The sequence below is a fragment of the Panthera pardus genome, unplaced genomic scaffold, assembly GCF_024362965.1.
Source record: "Panthera pardus isolate Hobbes unplaced genomic scaffold, ASM2436296v1 HiC_scaffold_2, whole genome shotgun sequence".
Classification (NCBI taxonomy): Eukaryota; Metazoa; Chordata; class Mammalia; order Carnivora; family Felidae; genus Panthera; species Panthera pardus.
Genome location: NW_026526765.1, coordinates 106,414,069 through 106,437,196, shown reverse-complemented (window position 1 = coordinate 106,437,196; position 23,128 = coordinate 106,414,069). Strand labels below are relative to the sequence as shown.

General features: G+C 37.0%; 1 protein-coding gene across 8 annotated transcripts in view; it reads right to left on the bottom strand.

Annotated features, from left to right (window-relative positions):
* The window catches only part of ADAMTS6 (ADAM metallopeptidase with thrombospondin type 1 motif 6), a 305,077-nt gene that overhangs the window by 175,392 nt on the left and 106,557 nt on the right, over window positions 1–23,128 (bottom strand). The gene's annotated exons all lie outside the window — the stretch shown is intronic.

The following is a 23,128-nucleotide window of genomic DNA, read 5'->3' as shown; positions in this document are numbered from 1 at the left end:
TATGAGCAGCCAGCTGGAGTGTCGGCATTTTCAGCACTCTGGGGGACACACCGGCTGCACTACACTCGCAGCCTCTGGCTGCAAGCCAATGGGACACCTGCCAGTAAGAAAGAAAGGTTAAAGTGGATTTCTGTAATTGCAAGTTCCAGAAAACCATCTACCATACTGTTTTGAAGCTAGAATAGCTTGTCTGCAGATTGCTACTGCTTCTACAAAAAAGCAAATGAGTGGCTTTTTATCCCCAATCTCTTTGAACCTGCTGGAATATTTTTTTTTATTATAGCCACAGATTGTGTTTTATACTGCTGAGCTATGAGAACTATCTGGAGTTCCTTCAACTCTAACACAGGTTCTTGTTTTAAAAAATTAGCCCAATACAGCAATGGGAATAAAATTGATATCATATAGTTTTCCGACTTGCATACCATCAATTTAGCATGTTTAAAATACAAGTATTTTTAAGTGAATTTGCAAATAGTTAAACAAATAGCTCAACAGAAGCTTTCCTAATGTTGGCTGGGCTTACTCTAATGCTATACTGCATTATAACTAAATAGAAAATATTAAGTCCATAGGTAATGTTGCATATTTTAAAATACATTACATTTAGAAAGCTAAATCAATATTGATATGAAAACCTATTCTAAGCATTTTTATATATTCTTGCAATCTTTAAAACCAAAAGCATTCCATTTTAAAGTGAGAATAAAAAAGAAATTTAAAATCACTGATCATTTTTATTAGCCTATGTTTTATGCTAGAAATGAAAGCTTTTCAGGTAAAATATAATATTTCACAAGCTACAGGAAAATCCAAGTTATAAAAGTTCTTTGATTGTACATAAATAATAGTCCATAATACTGAGGGAAGGGATTAATAATTAATCCCTTCTTGTTCAACAGATCAAAATGTATTTTCAAGAAACAAATATCACTTCTTTTTTTTTTTTGAAGGAAGATGGCAGCATAGGAGGATGCTGGGCTCACTGCGACCTGCTGATCACTTAGATTCCACCTACACCTGCCTAAATAACCCAGAAAACCACGAGAAGACTAGCAGAACGGAGTCTCTGGAGCCAAGCATAGACTAGAGGCCCACGGAAGAGGGTAGGATGGGTGGAGAGGCATTGTGCGCTACACGGACTGGCAGGAGGGAGCCGGGGCGGAGGGGCGGCCCGCCGGCCAAGCAGAGCACCCGAGTCTGGCTGGCAAAAGCGGAGGGGCCAGATGGAGTGTGTTCTGACAGGAAGCGGGACTTAACATCTGGAAGGTTATAAGTTAACAGCTCTGCTCGGAGAGAGGGAGGGCTGGAGGACATCAGGAGGGAGAGTTGTTGAGCCCCGGACTACAGAGCGCAGCTTGGCGGGGAACAAAGGTGCTCGCCAGCGCCATCTCCTTCGCCCATCCCCAAGCCAAAATCCCAAAGGAAACCATTTCCTGTCAGGGAACTTGGTTGCACCACGCAAACACCCAAGGCTGTGCTTCTACGGATCCATCCCTCCGGATGGATCCACTGCCTCACTGCCGGTACCGCAAGGCCCTGAAGGAAAAGTGAGCTGTGCCTGCCCCTCCTGCCCCTGTGCACGTTGCCGATCCACCCCAGCTAATACGCCAGATCCCCAGCACCACAAGCCTGGCAGTGTGCAAGTAGCTCAGATGGGCCACGCCACCCCACAGTGAATACCGCCCCTAGGAGAGGGGAAGAGAAGACACACACCAGTCTGACTGTGGCCCCAGCGGCGGGCTGGGGGCAGACATCAGGTCTGACTGCGGCCATGCCCACCAACGCAAGTTATTCAAGACAGCACAGGGGAAGTGCCCTGCAGGCCCGCACCACTCCAGGGACTATCCAAAATGACAAAACAGAAGAATTCCCCTCAAAAAAACCTCCAGGAAATAACAACAGCTAACGACCTGATCAAAAATGATTTAAACAATATAACAGAAAGTGAATTTAGAACTATAGTCATAAAATTAATCACTGGGCTTGAAAACAGTATAAAGGACAGCAGAGAATCTATTGCTACAGAGATCAAGGGACTAAGGAACAGACAGGAGGAGCTAAAAAATGCTATTAATGAGCTGCAAAATAAAATGGAGATGACCACAGCTCTGATTGAAGAGGCAGAGGAGGGGCGCCTGGGTGGCTCAGTCGGTTAAGCGTCCGACTTCAGCCCGGGTCACGATCTCACGGTCCATGAGTTCGAGCCCCGCCTCGGGCTCTGGGCTGATGGCTCAGAGCCTGGAGCCTGCTTCCGATTCTGTGTCTCCCTCTCTCTCTGCCCCTCCCACGTTCATGCTCTGTCTCTCTCTGTCTCAAAAATAAATAAATATTAAAAAAAAAAAAGAAGAGGCAGAGGAGAGAATAGGTGGACTAGAAGATAAAATTATGGAAAAAGAAGAAGCTGAGAAAAAGAGAGATAAAAAAATCCAGGAGTATGAGGGGAAAATTAGAGAACTAAGTGATGCACTAAAGAGAAATAATCTACACATAATTGATATCCCAGAGGAGGAAGAGAGAGGGAAAGGTGTTGAAGGTGTACTTGAAGAAATAATAGCTGAGAAATTCCCTGATCTGGGGAAGGAAAAAGGCATTGAAATCCAAGAGGCACAGAGAACTTCCTTCAGACGCAACTTGAATCAATCTTCCTAACGACATATCATAGCGAAAGTGGCAAAATACAAGGATAAAGAGAAAATTCTGAAAGCAGCTAGGGATAAATGTGCTCTAACATATAAAGGGAGACCAATAAGACTAGTGACGGATCTCTCTACTGAAACTTGGCAGGCCAGAAAGGAATGGCAGGAAATCTTCAATGTGATGAACAGAAAAAAATATGCAGCCGAGAATCCTCTATCTAGCAAATCTGTCATTTAGAATAGAAGGAGAGATAAAGGTCTTCCCAAACAAACAAAAACTGAAGGAATTCATCACCACTAAACCAGCCCTACAAGAGATCCTAAGGGGGATCCTGTGAGACAAAGTACCAGTGACATCGCTACAAGCATGAAACCTACACACATCACAATGACTCTAAACCCATATCTTTCTATAATAACACTGAATGTAAATGGACTAAATGCGCCAACCAAAGACATAGGGTATCAGAATGGATAAAAAAACAAGACCCATATATTTGCTGTCTACAAGAGACTCATTTTAGACCTGAGGACACTTTCAGATTGACAGTGAGGGGATGGAGAACTATTTATCATGCTACTGGAAGTCAAAAGAAATCTGGGGTAGCCATACTTATATCAGACAAACTAGACTTTAAATTAAAGGCTGTAACAAGAAATGAAGAAGGGCATTATATAATAATTAGAGGGTCTATCCATCAAGAAAAACTAACAATTATGAATGTGTATGTGCCGAATACAGGAGCCCCCAAATATATAAAACAATTACTCACAAACATAAGCAAGCTTATTGACAAGAATGTGGTAATTGCAGGGGACTTTAACACCCCACTTACAACAACGGATAGATCATCTAGACACATGGTCAATAAAGAAACAAGGGCCCTGAATGATACATTGGTTCAGATGGACTTGACAGATATATTTAGAACTCTGCATCCCAAAGCAACAGAATATACTTTCTTCTCGAGCGCACATGGAACATTCTCCAAGATAGATCACATACTGGGTCACAAAACAGCTCTTCATAAGTATATAAGAATTGAGATTATACCATGCATACTTTCGGACCACAATGCTATGAAGCTTGAAATCAACCACAGGAAAAAGTCTGGAAAACCTCCAAAAGCATGGAGGTTAAAGAACACCCTACTAAAGAATGAATGCGCCATCCAGGCAATTAGAGCAGAAATTAAAAAATATATGGAAACAAACGAAAATGAAAATACAACAATCCAAACGCTTTGGGATGCAGCGAAGGCAGTTCTGAGAGGAAAATACATTGCAATCCAGGCCTATCTCAAGAAACAAGGAAAATCCCAAAAAGAAAATCTAACAGCACACCTAAAGGAAATAGAAGCAGAACAGCAAAGACACCCCAAACCCAGCAGAAGAAGAGAAATAACAAAGATCAGAGCAGAAATAAACAATATAGAATCTAAAAAAACTGTAGAGCAGATCAAAGAAACCAAGAGTTGTTTTTTTTTGAAAAAATAAACAAAATTGATAAACCTCTAGCCAGGCTTCTCAAAAAGAAAAGGGAGATGATCCTAATACATAAAATCATGAATGAAAATGGAATTATTACAACCAATCCCTCAGAGATACAAGCAATTATCAGGGAATACTATGAAAAATTATATGCCAACAAACTGGACAACCTGGAAGAAATGGACAAATTCCTAAACACCCACACACTTCCAAAACTCAAACTGGAGGAGATAGAAAGCTTGAACAGACCCATAACCAGCGAAGAAATTGAATCAGTTATCAAAAATCTCCCAACAAATAAGAGTCCAGGACCAGATGGCTTCCCTGGGGAATTCTACCAGACATTTAAAGCAGAGATAATACCTATCCTTCTCAAGCTATTCCAAAAGATAGAAAGGGAAAGAAAACTTCCAGACTCATTCTATGAAGCCAGCATTACTTTGATTCCTAAACCAGACAGAGACTCAGTAAAAAAAGAGAACTACAGGCCAATATCTCTGATGAATATGGATGCAAAAATTCTCAATAAGATACTAGCAAATCAAATTCAACAGCATATAAAAAGAATTATTCACCACGATCAAGTGGGATTCATTCCTGGGATGCAGGGCTGGTTCAACATTCACAAATCAATCAACGTGATACATCACATTAATAAAAGAAGAGATAAGAACCATATGATCCTGTCAATCGATGCAGAAAAAGCATTTGACAAAATTCAGCATCCTTTCTTAATAAAAACCCTCGAGAAAGTCGGGATAGAAGGAACATACTTAAACATAATAAAAGCCATTTATGAAAAGCCCACAGCTAATATCATCCTCAATGGGGAAAAACTGAGAGCTTCCCCCTGAGATCTGGAACACGACAGGGATGTCCACTCTCACCGCTGTTGTTTAACATAGTGTTGGAAGTGCTAGCATCAGCAATCAGACAACAAAAGGAAATCAAAGGCATCAAAATTGGCAAAGATGAAGTCAAGCTTTCACTTTTTGCAGTTCACATGATATTATACATGGAAAATCCAAAAGACTCCACCAAAAGTCTACTAGAACTGATACATGAATTCAGCAAAGTTGCAGGATACAAAATCAAGGTACAGAAATCAGTTGCATTCTTATACACTAATAATGAAGCAACAGAAAGACAAATAAAGAAACTGATCCCATTCACAATTGCACCAAGAAGCATAAAATACCTAGGAATAAACCTAACCAAAGATGTGAAAGATCTGTATGCTGAAAACTATAGAAAGCTTATGAAGGTAATCGAAGAACATATAAAGAAATGGAAAAACATTCCGTGCTCATGGATTGGAAGAATAAATATTGTTAAAATGTCAATACTACCCAAAGAAATCTACACATTCAATGCAATCCCAATCAAAATTGCACAAGCATTCTTCTCGAAGCTAGAACAAGCAATCCTAAAACTAGTATGGAACCACAAAATGCCCCAAATAGCCAAAGTAATTTTGAAGAAGACCAAAGCAGGAGGCATCACAATCCCAGACTTTAGCCTCTACTACAAAGCTGTAATCAAGACAGCATGGTATTGGCACAAAAACAGACACATAGACCAATGGAATAGAATAGAAACCCCAGAACTAGACCCACAAAAGTATGGCCAATTAATCCTTGACAAAGCAGGAAAGAACATCCAATGGAAAAAAGACAGTATCTTTAACAAATGGTGCTGGGAGAATGGACAGCAACATTCGGAAGAATGAAACTAGATCACTTTCTTACACAATTCACAAAAATAAACTCAAAATGGATAAAGGACCTGAATGTGAGACAGGAAACCATCAAAACCCTAGAAGAGAAAGCAGGAAAAAGCCTCTCTGACCTCAGCCGTAGCAATCTCTTACTTGACACATCCCCAAGGGCAAGGGAATTAAAAGCAAAAATGAACTCTTGGGACCTCATGAAGATAAAAAGCTTCTGCACAGCAAAGGAAACAATCAACGAAACTAAAAGGCAACCAACGGAATGGGAAAAGATATTTGCAAATGACATATCGGACAAAGGGCCAGTATCCAAAATCTATAAAGAGCTCACCAAACTCCACACCCGAAAAACAAATAATCCAGTCAAGAAATGGGCAGAAACATGAATAGACACTTCTCTAAAGAAGACATCCAGATGGCCATCAGACACATGAAAAGATGCTCAACGTCACTCCTCATCAGGGAAATACAAATCAAAACCACACTCAGATATCACCTCACGCCAGTCAGAGTGGCCAAAATGAACAAATCGGGAGACTATAGATGCTGGAGAGGATGTGGAGAAACGGGAACCTACTTGCACTGTTCGTGGGAATGCAAACTGTTGCAGCCGCTCTGGAAAACAGGGTGGAGGTTCCTCAAAAAATTAAAAATAGACCTACCCTATGACCCAGCAGTAGCACTGCTAGGAATTTACCCAAGGGATACAGGAGTACTGATGCATAGGGGCACTTGTACCCCAATGTTTATAGCAGCACTCTCAACAATAGCCAAATTGTGGAAAGAGCCTAAATGTCCATCACCTGATGAATGGATAAAGAAACTGTGGTTTATATACACAATGGAGTACTACGTGGCAATGAGAAAGAATGAAATATGGCCCTTTGTAGCAACGTGGATGGAACTGGAGAGTGTGATGCTAAGTGAAATAAGCCATACAGAGAAAGACAGATACCATATGTTTTCACTCTTATGTGGATCCTGAGAAACTTAACAGAAACCCTTGGGGGAGGGGAAGGAAAAAAAAAAAAAGAGGTTAGAGTGGGAGAGAGCCAAAGCATAAGAGACTCTTAAAAACTGAGAACAAATTGAGGGTTGATGGGGGGTGGGAGGGAGGGGGAGGGGAGGTGATGAGTATTGAAGAGGGCATCTTTTGGGATGAGCACTGGGTGTTGTATGGAAACCAATTTGACAACAAATTTCATATATTAAAAAAAAAAAAAAAAGAAACAAATATCACAACCAGCATTCCACCTTACCATTGAACTCATTAAAAACCCTGGAGATTCCCTTTCCCTATTTTTAGAATTTCAAACTCTTCATCTTGTATGCTTTACATTTTGGGGAAGGGGATTTCTTCTCTAGCATAGCTTTCTCTTCTGATCATTCACATACTCATCCCCGCACCCCTTGTCTCGTAATTCGTAAACCATGGGATTGCAGTTATCTGTACGTTCTTGAATGTAAGATATAGAAAGGGTACTTGGTGTATTTACCAAAGCACTAGAAAGTATATTCTCTGTGTCAAAATCTACCTCGTGATCATACTATCCAATGCCTATAATGTTACGTACACATAACCCATCCCAGGAGTCTTCAAGAAAATGTAAACAAAGACTTTTCATAAGTAACGCAGATACAAATATCTATAGGGAATCTATATCCAAATTCTCAACTTCCATATATTCCCTTTCCTAAAACTGACCTGCCTACAAATGCAAGCACCTGCAAGCAACCAGTTTTCCTTTCCTCTTTTTCCTTTCATAATTGCGCTGTTTCTATTTTACAAAAAAGAAAGCATACGTCTCACCCATCCAAACATTGTTATGGTGCATTGCCTCCTGGCTGTAAAAGTCTCAAGAATATATGCAAAGAGATAATTCAAGAATGCATTCATCCTGGGGTCCATCCATTATGAATAAAGCAAGAAAATTAGAAGGGGATATAGTTTGAATTCAGAAGCGAGACAGTTTGCATGGGATGTATTAACATGGTCATTTGATCTAAAAAATGAAGTCAGGTGTGTTATTGATTGATAACAAGTCTGACTTAGCTAAGGATTTTGGCAATGAGGGCTGATTTAGCCCATTCAACCATATGGTAAACATTTTTCATGATTCAGTGAAATAGACAATAGTTACCGTTAACATGTTTTTAACTATAATCTCTGTAGCTACTTAAAGTTATAATAAAAAGTATTTTATTTTATTTTTATTTTTTAATGTTTATTTATTTATTTTGAGAGAGAGACAGAGAGTGTGAGTGGGGGAAGGGCAGACGGAGGGAGAGAGAATCCCAAGCAGGCTCCTCACTGACAGGGTGGAGCCTGACGTGGGGCTAGAACTAATGAACCGTGACATCATGATCTGAGCCGAAACCGAGTCAGACGCTTAACCGACAGAGCCACTGAGGTGACCCTAGATAGTAACTTTGAAATTTGCAAAGTGGTATGTCATTTTTCCAAATTATTTTACGAGGCAAATTAAGCAAAATTTTTGAAGATCACAGACAAATACAATTTCTATTTCCACCTCATAGCAGTCCTTTCTCATCTCCTCTCATTGCTTTCATTTTGCATACACTTTTTATGTTACACTCATGATGAAAATTATTTCATTCTGTCATGACTGCCCAAAATGCCCACACAAAGGCTAAAGCCATCAACAAATAATGCAAGCTAAAGCATCTTAGAATAAGATCATTCTATTTGCATTTTCTTCAGCTTTTCCCAATCTTCTAACATACCTATGAATTCTCTATATAGGAAAAAGACATACCATTTCCTTGTAGCTTTTGCATTCACTTCATGCAGTATCCTTCTCTAGTCTATATTCACCAAGAACAATTATGATCTACATATTTACTTTAATACCAAGTGCTGAAAAGCAACATTTTTACTTTCATTTTCTCATACATGGATTTGCTAAGGACCTATTTTGTGTCCAAGTATATTGCCACATAATGGGATCTAAATAAAGTTGGGTAGGTTAATTGTGGTCTATTTGGGAAATGACATATAAGCAGGTAAGTTACAACAATGTGGAAAGATGATTAAATAAAATAAGTGTAAAAAAAGTTAAACTTACACCCAGTAGAGCCAATACTTGATAGCTGTTATAACGATGACTACTGCCATAGTCAAGTTATATATAAAAATACTATGAAAATAGAGAGGAAGGAGGAATTCCACAATAGAAAACTAAAAAAAAAAGATTCACATAGGACATAACATTTGAAACAGATTTTAAATATATAACCAGATAAAATAGAAAAATAAAGGCATTCCAGGCAGAGAACAGAATCATCAAAGGAACAGAATCTGAAAGGGTATGGCATATGCAGGAAACCATCAGAAGTTCAGAAAGGCTGAAGCATTGAATATATAGGATAAAATATCGAAAAATTAGTTTAGAGAGTTTCTGTTGGGGGGACAGATTATTAAGTGCCTTGAATACCAAACCAGTTTTTTCTCTATAGAAAAAAAAATACTTAGAAAATACTTGGCATAGTACAAAAAATATATTTATATAAGTGTGTTTACAGATAAAAATCTGGGAGGATAACAGTGGGTATATACAGAAGAGATGGGAGAATGGGGAAATTATAAAGATTTTTACTCTGCTGTTCACATTTCTGTATAACTAACATTTAATCAGAAGGTGTTCCACCTATGGCTGTCTCTAATGACCAACACAAGAGATAACTGAAAAGAAGCTTTATGTATGTTAAATAAATGTTGAAAAAGATGTTTTTCAATGAAGAAGAAATATTAGTGATGTTCCAGATTACGTACATTGGTCAAAATATTTCAGAAACACTCCCCCGATCTGCATGAACACATACAACAATGCAGCAAACTTTGCAGGCTGTACACTTAACGTAAAGCACCTGGTGTTTGTGTTGTGTGTCTAATCATTGCTTGAAAGATTATGGTGTCAGTAAGGGAGTGGAATTCTGTCCCTAAAATGGGTTTATGTACCAAATGAGTGCATTTTTCATGGAAAAGGTTATAAGCGCACCTAAATAACTGAGAGCTGGAATGTAATCAGGCTTATAAAACAAGGAATAGGAACTATTTTGTAATTCCTTGTTTGTTTAATACATATTTGTGTGCTTAGTGGCATTTGCTCTAAAACTTCCCTTCATTATAACTGATAACAACACTTACTCAACAAACCATAAGAGTGTGCCTGACCATATTAAGTCCAGTTTGAAACAATAAAAACCCATGACTGATGGGAGGAAGAGGTGATATGGTAATAAGAAAAATAATTCATATGTGGCCATATCCACCATGATACATACTTTTAAAAGATTTCTCTTCTTTAGGCTATTATTATAATTTAAGCAGAAGGAAGACTTCAGCCGTGGATTAAACACATTACACAGTTTTAGCCACAAATTACACAATATAGTATCAAGTTGTATTTATACCAATATCAAGAATGTTAATCTAAAAGACCTAGTTTCTATTCAAAGTAAACTTCCTCAACTATATTGAATTTCCATTTCAATGCAGAATTGATTGATATACCTTTCCATACCTTGATTGTATGTGCTTGCTCAACACTGTGTTACCTATACATAACAAAATGTTCAACATAAGTTCAAGGTAATAATTTGAGACATTTAAAAGTTAAACATCGCATTAATTCAGTTACTTTCTTATTTTTATAAATGTACTATTCTACATTTTACCTTTTAAAATTTCTTATTCCACCCATTCTCTCATTACTATTTTCCCTTCTTTTTCATGTATAAATGTCTGAGTCTTTCCCATCCTACAAACTATTCTCTTTGCTGTCAGTCCCATATTTCTACAGATGAAAAGAATCTTAGAAAGTTATCTAATTCAAGCTATATTATACTTGAACCATGATTTGCCAAATTAGAACACGTATGAACCAGCTTATTTCAATCTTCTCAAATATTACCATTATCATCATTTTCAACATTATATTATGATAATTCTCATAAACTTCTCCCTGCACCCCCTTTTTTCTCCTGGATTTCTCATTTTTACCATGCATTGCATTAATTCTATATCCTATCAACTTCTCTGACATGCTATGGTTTTGCCTTATCTTCCTCCAAATTTGAGTCATGTCAGGAAAAACTACAAAGGAAAACAATGCAAGGAATCTTGCCTTATCACAAAGATGTAACTGGTGTGCTTTTAAGGCATTTTGCTGCTGGACAAAGTGAAGAAATGAGAGGCTGAGGAAAAGAAAAGGAGTTCCCCATTCCCTATTCTCAGCATCCTTTAAACAAATCAATCTTTACTAAATCTCAACCAACAAAGAAACAGCAGGAGGCCCTAAACTTAGGTCTTTGGTCTAAACTACAGGTGAGGCTAAGAAGTACAGCGGGGTCCTAAAAAGGGACAGAAAAGTTGAAATATGACTACAGAATGTTCTCTGGATTCTGAATTTGGATAGAATAACAACACCTCATCATTGTGGCACCTGTTTTGTTTCCTTTTCATGAAAGAATAATAAAGGTCTCAGGGCAGATGAAAAAGCACTAAGAAACATGATCTAGGAAGTCTACATAACACCAGGTACCTAAATCCTGCTCTAGGATGAGTAGATGAATGCATACATTGTCATTCCCTTACCCTATGTTCATAAGGGAGGACTGACTGAGCAAAATCAACACCAGAGAGGTTGGCTGAATATCTGTTACTCTAACACTGGTACACTTTTCTGCTGTGGATACTTTCAATTCTTTAATCTCCTAATTACTTTTGGTTAGGCAAGGCTATCAGAAGAAATTGACCAAAACATATGATTAAGTTCCACTTTAAGGTCTGTAAAATATAGCACTACCTCACAATGATGAAATACCTGGATGGGTTCTTAAAACTTTTTCCAAAAACTACATTCCATTCTTATGTAAGAGAAACACTCATTGCAAAGAAGCATTTCTTTCAATGATTTAGGTTTGAAAATGGAATGAATCAGAATCTAAACCCTGAGTCTCATTTGTTTAACACTGAATCATGGACTTATTTCCAATCAAAATGTCCTGTGGTGAAAGTCAAGTGATAGTGACACAGCACTTGTCTGCTTTCTTTACGTGCACTGAGGCACCAGCAATATAAAACTGACTGCAGTTACAAAGACAACTATAATAAAATAATGGAGAGAAAACATGATTTTAACCCAATATATGCAAGAATGTACTAACACTCTTGATGATAAATTAAAAAGATTCTAGGATCACTCGCCTTATTTTGGTCTGCTGTAACAGAATACCATAGACTAGATGGCTTAAATGACAGACATTTATTTCTTACAGTTCTGGAGGCTGGAAAGTTCAAGATCAAGGTACCGACAGGTTTGGTGTCCGGTGAGATCCCATTTCTTAGCTTGTAGACAGCAAGCTTCTCCTTGTGTGTTCACATGGTCTTTCAATGATGCTTACTCATGAAGAGAAAACAAAGCTCTGGTGTCTCTTACCCTTCTGATAAGGGAACTAATTGCATCATGAGGGGCCCACCCTCATAATCTCATCTCAACCCAAAGTCCTCCAAAGGGCCACATCTCCATACTAACAAATTGAGGACTAAGACATCAACACTGGAGTTTGGGGGGAGGGAAAACAAACATTCAGTTCATAACATTTCACCCCTACCATGCCCTCCAAATTAACGTCCTTCTCAATAAAAAAATACATTCATTCCCTCAACAGGCCCAAAGTCTTAACTCATTCCAATATTAACTCTAAAGTCCAGACTCTCATTTAAATATCATCTAAAGAAGATATGGGTGAGACTCTAGGTACAATTCATCCTGAGGAAAAATTCCTTTTTAGCTATGAACCTGTGAAATCAGAAAAGCTATGTGTTGCCAGAACACAATGGTGAGATAGGCATAGGATAGATGTTCCCATTCCAAAAAGGAGAAATCAGAAGAAAGAAAGAGGTAGTGGATCCCAAGTAGGTTTCCAAGTAGAGTCCCAAAACCTTCCATGGAACATGCCAGTGGACTTAAGGCTTGAGAATAATATAGGCTTGGACTCTACTCTCTGGACCCACTGGGGTGGGAAGCATCATCCATGTTTTCACATCCATGGCCCCACCCCTTTAGTTTAGCAGAGTGCTGTTCACAAGGCTCTCTCTGTAAGGGTCCTACTCACTCTGCTGTCTATGAAGGCCTTCTTATGCACCTCTTGCAGGGCAGTGCTTTCTTTCCTTTGAAACTAAGATGGAGGCAGTCTTGCCACCCAGGCCATGCACTCTGGGCTTGTGGTAGAAGTAGCAGCCCAGATGATCTCTGAATTGCCTTTGGGGTTCTTCTTCCCTTTTCTTGAAGGATAATGCATGTTCATAGGCTTCCTTTGTTCCCTCCTATTTTCTTGGTTTCCTTTAGTCCCAGCTGTTAGTGTTTCTCCTGATATAAACTGATCTCTATCTATTGCTAGCTCTCTTGAGATGGATGATCACTCTGTAGTTCACAGCCACACTAACCTCCTTATTGAATGGCCAGTCATACCTCAGTTTCTCTTCTGAACATGTTCCTCAATTGTTGCAATATAGACAGGCTGAGATTTTCCAAATATTTAGGTTCCAGTTCCTTTTTGTTTAGCAATTCCTTCTTCAACTCCTTTCCCTTCTTGCATTTTACTATAAGCAGTAAGGAGGAACTAACTTGATCCTTCATCATTCTGTTTAGAAATCTCCTCAGCTAAATACCCAATTTCATCACCCACAAGTTCCACCTTCCACAAAACACTAGGACATGAGCATAATTCAGCTAACTTCTTTGCTATCTGATAACAAGGATCACCTTTTCTCCATTATCCAATAACATATGCTCCATTTATGACCCAGATGTCACAAAAATGGCCTTTATCATCTACATTTCTACCAAAAACCTGTTCATAATAATTTGTGTATTCTATTAAAAAATGGAAGCTTCCTTTACAACTCTCCTCATTTCCTCCTGAAGTCTCACCAGAATTGCCTTTAAACGTCCCTTCATGGCAACCTTGGCTTCTTTTAGCCTGCACTCCAAAATTCTTTCAGCCTCTAATCACTATCCAGTTCTAAAGCTTTCACATTTTTAGGTATTTGTTACAGCAGCATCCCACTTCTCAGTACTAACTGCTGAATTGCTCACCTTGGGCTGCTATAACAAAATACCATAGACCAGGTGACTTATACAACATTTATTTCTCATAGTTCTGGATTCTGGGAAGTCCAAGATCAAGATGCTGGCAGAAATGGTGTCTGTGAAAGCCTTCTTCCTAACTTCCACGCAGCCATCTTCCTGCTATAACCTCACCTGGTGGAGAGAGAGCTCTGGCCTTGTCCTTGTCTTATAAGCACAATAGTCCCACTACGGGGGCTCCACTCTCATCACCTCATCTAAATCTAATTCTCTCCTAAAGATCTACCTCCTGATGCTATCACATTGGGAGTTAAAGTTTCAACATATGAATTTTAGGGGAACACAAATATTCAGCCCATAACACCACTTTATTTTTACTATTTTTTTAAGTAAGCCATATGCCCACTACAGGGCTTGAACTCATGACCCCAAGATTATGTTCTACCAACTGAGCCTGCCTGGCAACCCCCTTAACACCACTTTATGTTGTTTTAAAAAAAAATTGTTTAACATTTATTTATTTGAAGGAGACAGAGCGTGAGTGGGGGAAGACAGAGAGAGAGAGACACAGAATCCGAAGCAGGCTCCAGGCTCTGAGCTGTCAGCACAGAGCCTGATGTGGGGCTCGAACTCATGTATCGTGAGATCGTGACCTGAGACGAAGTCGGATGCTTAACCAAATGAGCCACTCAGGCACTCCAACACCATTTCAAATAAACAAATAATTTGTTGGGTTTATGTACCTCCTTTCACAGGTTATGCCTTTGATAATATTCAGCCCTTTATCTAAATGACATGAATTATCTCAAGAAAGTTACTCACTTGTATTTTCGAATGCCTAAAACCTAAGACCAACCATATGTATACTACTTGATTAAATGACATATTTATTATTATTATTATTATTATGTGAACATTTTACATGATAGTTCTCACAGATGTCTCATGGTTATTTGCCTAATGAATATGAGATACTTTTAGCTACTAATTCCTATCATAAGTCAGAGGCTGCCACTGTTTTTGCCCATGGAATTATTAAAGATTTACCATTAGTTTATAAAATATTTCTACAGCTATTTGCCTCATAATATGAGTTTTCCATTCATTCTAGTATATGTGCTGCCAAAGCCACCACAAGTTTTCCATTCATTCTAATAGGGTATTTCTATTGGGAAGCACAGAGATAATTAGCTAGAAACACCATGTGTTCTTCCAAAATTGTCCCGAAATCATTACAAAATACTGATCTACCTGACAAGATTGAAATTTCCATATCTAAATTATAAAAATCTACCAATACAGGGTTTTCACTCCTTTCTAATCATGAACAGTCTCAATTCAACAGATTATCATAATTGTCCTCTAGGCCATTTCTCATTATTATCTCAATACTTTTCCATCTTTTTTTTTTAATGCTTATTTTTTTATTTTGAGAGAGAGAGAGAGTAAGAGCACATGCTCACAAACCAGGGAGGGGCAGAGAGAGGGATGAAGAGAATCCCAAGCAGGCTCCACACTGTTAGCACAGAGCCTGACACAAGGCTTGAACCCACGAACTGCACGATCATGACCTGAACCAAAATCAAGAATCAGACACTTAACTGAAAGCCTCCCAGACAACCCTCCATCTTTTGATTAATTAAGTAACTTTCTCTCTGTCTTGTCACTAAGGTGTGATATATTTATTTACAATGAATAAACTGTTACTACATTTTTACACATTCACCAAAGTAATATATTATATTTTGAAATGCTGCCTTTTAATTACCAATGTATTTTGAACATCATTCCAGATATAGTAAAAGATGTAAAGTTATTTCTATAAATAGGCCTTATATTGTAAATAATAAAAAATGGGCTGATTAATCAAAGTTCCAGAGTATACTAAATTTACCTAATTAATAAATACCACCCTGAAAGATATATTGTCTTCTTTAGGGAGTAAATAACAAGAATCCTAATATTCCATTGTAGCTCTATGAAAAAAACGTACTATATATTTTTTTAAAGGTTTTAAATTTATTTATTTCGAGAGACATGGACAGTTTGGGGGGGGGGGCGCAGAGAAAGGCAGAGAGAGAGAGAGAGAGAGAGAGAGAGAGAGAGAGAGAGAGAATCCCAAGCAGGCTCTGCACTGCCAGTGCAGAGCCCAAGGTGGGGCTTGAATCCATGAACTGTGAGATCACGACCTGAGCTAAAACCAAGAATTGAACACTTAACCAACTGAACCACCCAGGGACCCTCCATGCCATATATTTTTAACATTAAAATATTTACAGCCATTACAGCACCTAAAACAAAATGGATAAAAGTTTTGAATAAAAAAGTTGTTTCCTAAAAAATAAAATAACAGGTTGCTCTTTGTTTAGAAAACAAACTACATCCCTATAAAAATACAACTTTCTCTAGGATTGAGAAAAAAATTATATTTGACATCAACATATAATGGAAATGCCTTATAAACAATGAAAAATTGATCAGTCCATTTTATATTGTTTATAATACAAGGCCAGTTTATACAAATAACTTTATACCATTTAACACATCTAAATTTTTTTCTTTCTGAATTTTTTACTATAGCATCTTTTTAGTGTTATAGAACACTGTAGACCACAACAGCTCTTTGCCTCAAAAAAAAGTACACAGCTTATTTTGTCTTCTTCCTCAAAAACCTCAAAACCAAAGAAGCTATTTAAAGCAAAAAAGGAAAAGCATAATACACATGCAAAGCATTGCTCAATAGGAAGAAAAAATTTTCTATTGTAAGAGTCTTTAAATCTAGCCACAAGCAACCAATATCTAGTTCTGTTAGGCAGTAGTTTGGTACTCAATTTGCAAAGATAAATAATTTTTATTTATGGTCAGGAAAACTATTTAACAATATTGATTTGGAAAGCTTGGCTGCATTTTTAAAAAGCATATGAAAGGGCTACTTTTAGAAAAAAAAAAAAACATCACCACAGTACTTTACCACTTGTACATAGAATAATATGTTTAATGTGATCATTTCTTTTTTTTTATTGATATTTACCATCAAACCAATTAATAAGCAAAAACTGTCATGTCTCTTCTAAGTGTAGTTACAAGAAAGAGGAGAAAGAGGTCACATTGAGTATCCTTCTGATTTAATGAAACATCAAACACTGTCTTATTAACAGGAACTGAGTATAACTCAAATTACATTACCTCTGTGAAATCACCTAGACACATTTGCCATAAGTACTAATCCTAAGTCAGAATTTCTCAGTCAGAAAAAAAAAAAAAAAAAGAATGAAAAAAAAAGGCACGTTTACCTAATGAGCTATTGGAACAATAAATAGTTCAAATGCCTTGTGAGCAGTTTGATATTATCAGTGAGGATATACAATGTTACAAAAATTTCACATGTCCCATAGCCACTTATTCTAACTTTCTAAATGTAAACCTCAGCTCATATTTAATCCGAATCCTTCATGCTGCAGGTTCAATTGATTTCTTTTTGTTTGACCTTCATTGAAGATTGAGAACATCTGGTCTCCATCCTTTATGCATAAGTTAAATACCTCTAAATCTTCTCTTCTCTGGAATAATAATAATCCCTGCTACTTAAGAATTTTTCTTTTAGGTTTCTTTCAACCCTTTAATCATCTTTGTGGTCCTTCTCTGAACTTTTTCCAAGTTCTCCACGTCCTTCCTTAGTGGTAGAGCCCAGAACTAGAAACAATGCTCTCACAAGGGCCTGACCAGCAGCAAGTACTACAGGGGAAAATAACCTCAAGTTTCCTGCACTCTTAATTCTTATTTATGTGACCTTGTGTTGTGTTTGCTTTCACCACAACACTACATTGTTAACTCATACCAATCTTGTTATTCCTTTACTATTAAGGGGGTTTCCAACTCTACTTAAACATAGTTATCCGTCCTCTGGATTATATACTATTTTTTCTCTCCAACCATAATGCTTTATATTTGTCCCCAGCTACATTTCATTATCCTACTTTCTATTCAGTATTTCAATTTGTTAAATTTAGTCTAACACTACTATCTACAGTGATACAAGGCATTGATTCCTCTTACTCCATTTCTCTCTAACTGGAATTGCCAAAAATTTATTAAGAATATTACAACATCTGAGGCGCCTGGGTGGCTCAGTTGGTTAAGTGTCCATCTCTTGATTTCAGCTCAGGTCATGATCTCAGAGTATGTGAATTCAAGCCCCATGTCCTGCTCTGTGCTGACAGTGCTGAGCCTGCTTGGTATTCTCTCTCTCCCTCTCTCTGCACCCCGCCCCACTCTCTCTCTCTCAAAATAAATAAATAAACTTTGAAGGAAAGAATATTACAACACCTAATCATTATCTGTTTACAAGAGGGACTTAAGTTTTCGAAAAACTTGAGTGCCAGAACTCATCATCGTCTGAAAAAACTGTGCTTGCATAGGCCTTGTTACATTAGCTCCTCACCTTCAGGTCCCAGCCCAACACTAACTGCCTTAGGGACTAGATGATATAAGGTGTGAAAAACCAAAATGCTTTCATAACTTCATAAAGTCTCAGAGACTTTAAAATTTAAAATTTCACAATATGCGGATCAGTTTCTCTTGCAGAAGTTTACTGATAAATATTTTTTTAAAAAGCACTTTTGTAATGAACTTAGTACATGTGGAGCTATGCCAGATAAAATAAAATGATAAAATAAAAACGTAAACCGATCTTGTGTCTACTGCATAGGAGCTAAGATATTTAAACAATTTACTAACATGGAAGCACAGGTAGCCAGGTAAAATCCATGAAATCATCTATTGCTATCACAGAAACATGAACTACATATCATATATAGATCGAGAGAAAATGCACTTAAGAGATGGAAGACAAGGACCACTACTTAACTGCCATGAAGAAATCATGGTGTTCTATGTTCTGTCTGAACAAAGCTGTTCCAAACCTGTAAAAATACCTGGTGAGCACTAACACTGTTCTCTACAAATTACAGAAATAAAAGGCATTTGTAAGTGATAAAACAAGAAACGAAGTTAATTTACTGTTTAAAATTAAAATGGTAGGGGTGTTTGGGTGACTGAGTCGGTTGAGCATCCGACTTCGGCTCAGGTCATGATCTCGCGGTCTGTGAGTTCAAGCCCAGCCTTGGGCTCTGTGCTGACAGCTCAGAGCCCGGAGCCTGCTTCGGATTCTGTGTCTCCCTCTCTCTCTGCCCCTCCCCCGCTCATGCTCTGTCTCTCTCTCTCTGTCAAAAATAAATAAACATTAAAAAATTTTTAAATTAAAATGGTAAACAAAAGAGGAATTAAAAATGATTAAATGTATTAGGAAGATGAGCCTACTTAAATCAGTATTTTTATTGATTTAAAATAGTGGTTTTTTTTTTTAATTTACGTTTATTTTTGAGAGAGAGACAGAAAATGAGTCGGGGAAAGGCAGAGAGAGAGAGGGAGACACAGAATCCGAAGTGGGCTCCAGGCTCTGAGCTGTCAGCACGGGGCCCAATGCAGGGCTTGAACTCAAGAACTCAAGAACTCAAGAACTGAGCCACCGAGGCACCCCTAAAATAGTGGTTTTATCAGTAAAATTAAATCAGTAAAATTATTACCTGTAAGAGAAATAAATAAAAGAGAATGTCTAAAATTAACAAATCAGAAAGTTGTGGTAAAATCATATTATTTAGAGATCGAGTACTAACTCCTAGAAGTAACATCAGGGAAAGGATGTGGCAAGAGACTATTCTTCATTACCATAATAACATACTATTTTAGTGTTAAAAAATTAACAAAAAAATCCTGTTATATACACTTACCATGATGAGCACTACATAATTTACAGAATTGCTGAATCACTATATTGTATACCTGAAACTAATATAACACTGTGTGTTAACTATACTGGAATTTACAAACTACAAAAAAAAAAAAAAATCCTTTTCTATACAAGGTTGATTAAAACACAGTCCATGGTCAAAAGAAATTCAGAATATATTAGGTGATGAAAAATACAAATAAATTTTAATATGATAGTATTTAATAATCACAGAGAGCCATTAATGGTTTTTTTAGCCTAAAAACTGGGCAAGAGCCCCCAGGCATATATATAATTGCCATTCTCTCATAATCCACTTGTGTATATATGAAACTTAAGATCTCCTATCTTGATTCTTCTTCTAATTAAAAAGTAGAGTAAAACTGTCACCCTCATTTGAAGAATACTGTATTTCAAATAAGCATAATGGTAACATTGCACTCACAAAAAATTCAACCTACTCATCTTAGCCTATATGACTCTAAATGATCTGTCCCTGCCTCTCAGAACTATGTTTCCTCGCACTCATATTAACTATACATACCAACCTACATTCTTCCCCAAACATGCAAGGTTTATTTCTACCTAAGAATTCTTCCCCATACCTTCATAAGAATGAATGAAACTTACCTTATTAGTATATTCCTGCATTCCATAATCAGTGCCATAGTAATAACAAGCTTAACATTATGTTGTTGCCTACAAGATATGTGCTGGCCTGAAATATTGTTAGTATTAAGGAAATGACTTGAAATAATATGATATTTGTGCAAAGGGTTAATAGTTCCCATAGGAATTTTCTCTTACCATTTCACAACAACCGTCACAGTGTAGAAAGCAAAGAGGTATTACTTTCATTCTATGATTGAGCAAACTGGGATTCACAGAAGTCAAATAATTTACCAAAGGCCAAATGGCTAGTAAACAGGGTGAGATTTTAACTCACCAATTTTGAAAAACAGTCTAGTGCCCTTATCATTTGTTAAAAGTGACACACTGAAAATTTTTACTTTTGGAAGGCAGAAAATTTGAAGTTACTTGTCTCTAGTCCTGAATTACTATTGAATTTTGGGTAAACATGAACTCTCACTATTTTGTAATTCCTAAATAAAATGACTCTGATATCTGCCAGTGATTCACATTTGGAAAAGGTGTAAATGTCCTCTGATAAAAAACTGTGAGGGGTGCCTGGATGGCTCAGCTGGTTAAGTGACTGACTCTTGATTTCGGCTCAGGTCATGATCTCAGTATGTGTTTGAGCCCCATGTTGGGCTCTGCATTGACACTGTGGAGCCTGTTTGGGACTCTCCGTCTCCCTGGGTGGCTCAGTTGGTTAAGTCCCTGACTCTTGGTTTTGGCTCACGTCATAATCTCATGGTTTGTGAGTTTGAGCCCCACATCCAGCTCTGAGCTGACAGGGGGCTGGGGAAAAATAGTAACTACAGTTCCTAGTTGGTTTGTGGATAAACTTGGGTACTGCATATACATTGTGCATAATAGCACAATAGTGCTTAATAAATATTATTGATATTTCAATTATTGTTGCTTTTGTTAAAGAGAATAAATAGGTATAAACTCATTGATTAGGTTGGTCTCATTCAGTGATTAATGGAAATTGGTCTTTCCAATCATGTTTGATGATACTAGTAGTTTCTTTTTATTTCATCTCTTTATTAAAACTTAATTGCAAATTCCAAATTTTACATCAGTAAATTGCATAATTTAGAAATAACAGTAACTTTCATTAAAGATTATAAAGCAGTTAGCAATATCCTACTTTGTGTAGATTCTCACTTAATTTAATTCACAAAGCAGACACTGAAAGATGATATTTGTAGTATTATAATGTAGCTAATACCAAACTAGAAACTACCTTGCAATTTATTCTGAATCTTCAGTAAGGTTTCCTTGGAGCTTGCCAACCTAAAAACTTACTAGCCCTAATGTAGCTTAAGATAAATGAAGTGTCAGGAAAGATTTTGTGGCAAGTATGAAGGCCTATTTGGCTGGTAAATTTTCTCCATCTGCCAATTTACAGAATTCTCATCCTTTCTTCCAGAAAAAAATCATTCTTTTTGTTTCCTGAGCACTGTAAAAGTAGTCAACTTATTTTTTTTATTAGACTGGCTATAAATCAAATTTGAAATCCCCAAAGTGCTCTTGCTGTTTTTTGGCCAAATCTAGTATATCTCCTAATTTATTTCTCTTGTTCCTTACCACTTACATTATTTCCAAGGCTAAAAAAATTTTTGAGCAGAAGTCCTGATGGCCCCTCTTGGGGATTTATCCAAAGGTGTGTAGCAATGTGATGTGGAGATGTTCTGCCACAAAATAGTCCCATAATGATGTGAACATCAACATGAATATAATGTGAAAATGAATCATTGTATGAATAGTTAAAAGACATGATGACAATGATATGCTAAAACTATGCAAAGACAAGGCAATAATCCAAGTTAGAGGGTTTTCTTGTTTTTTTGTTTTTTGTTTTTTTTAGACACAAAGAGCAAGATTCTGAAATTCAGAATGGCCCTCCAAATAACGAAACAGTTAAAAAATTTATCTTCACTTAGGGTTTCAAATTTCATTATCAACTCACTCAGTTCCTATGGTATATAGGACATGATTTTACTCTTACCAAAGAATCATTATAGTAAAAGGGAATTTTAACTGTGATACCGACATCTGGGTGAACCAAGAAAAAAAGTGACCAAAGTATAAATAGTCTTCTTCTCACTCAAATCAAATACCTTCTCTAAATCCACCTTAGCCTGTCATGGCATTTAGACACATAGATTTCAAAATAGTGACCACTTAAGAAATAAGACATTAGACAAACAGAATTAGACTTACTCTGCCCTAGCAAATAGTAAAACAAAGAATAAATGAGGGAAAGTAAAACAAAGAATAAATGAGGGAATTCAAACACTATCTCTAAAGCATGGCCAAGATGCAGTTTTAATTTCATTAGCATTACCAATTTCATTTTGACTAAATTTTTGGAGTTTGTGCCAATATTACATTAGGACTAGGAACATGTATAATAAAGTTAATAATACACACTCTTCAGGTATAATATTATTTAAGAAAATATGTCTAGAATCTGTAATTGCTGTCATAAACTTGGATTATATATTTTCATTCTGTTTATTTTACAAAGTGCTTCTTTTATCTCCTAATTCCTCACCCCTAGCTCAAACACAAACACAAACACACACGTACACAATAAAACGAGGCTAAAAAACCATTTATGTGAAGGGGAGTTTTTTTTCTTAGTACCATGGCCCCTACTTTTAGTAGACATACTTTTATCTTACATTTAAAGGAGTAAAAACTTATACCACTTCGTGCTTGTCCCAACAGCACA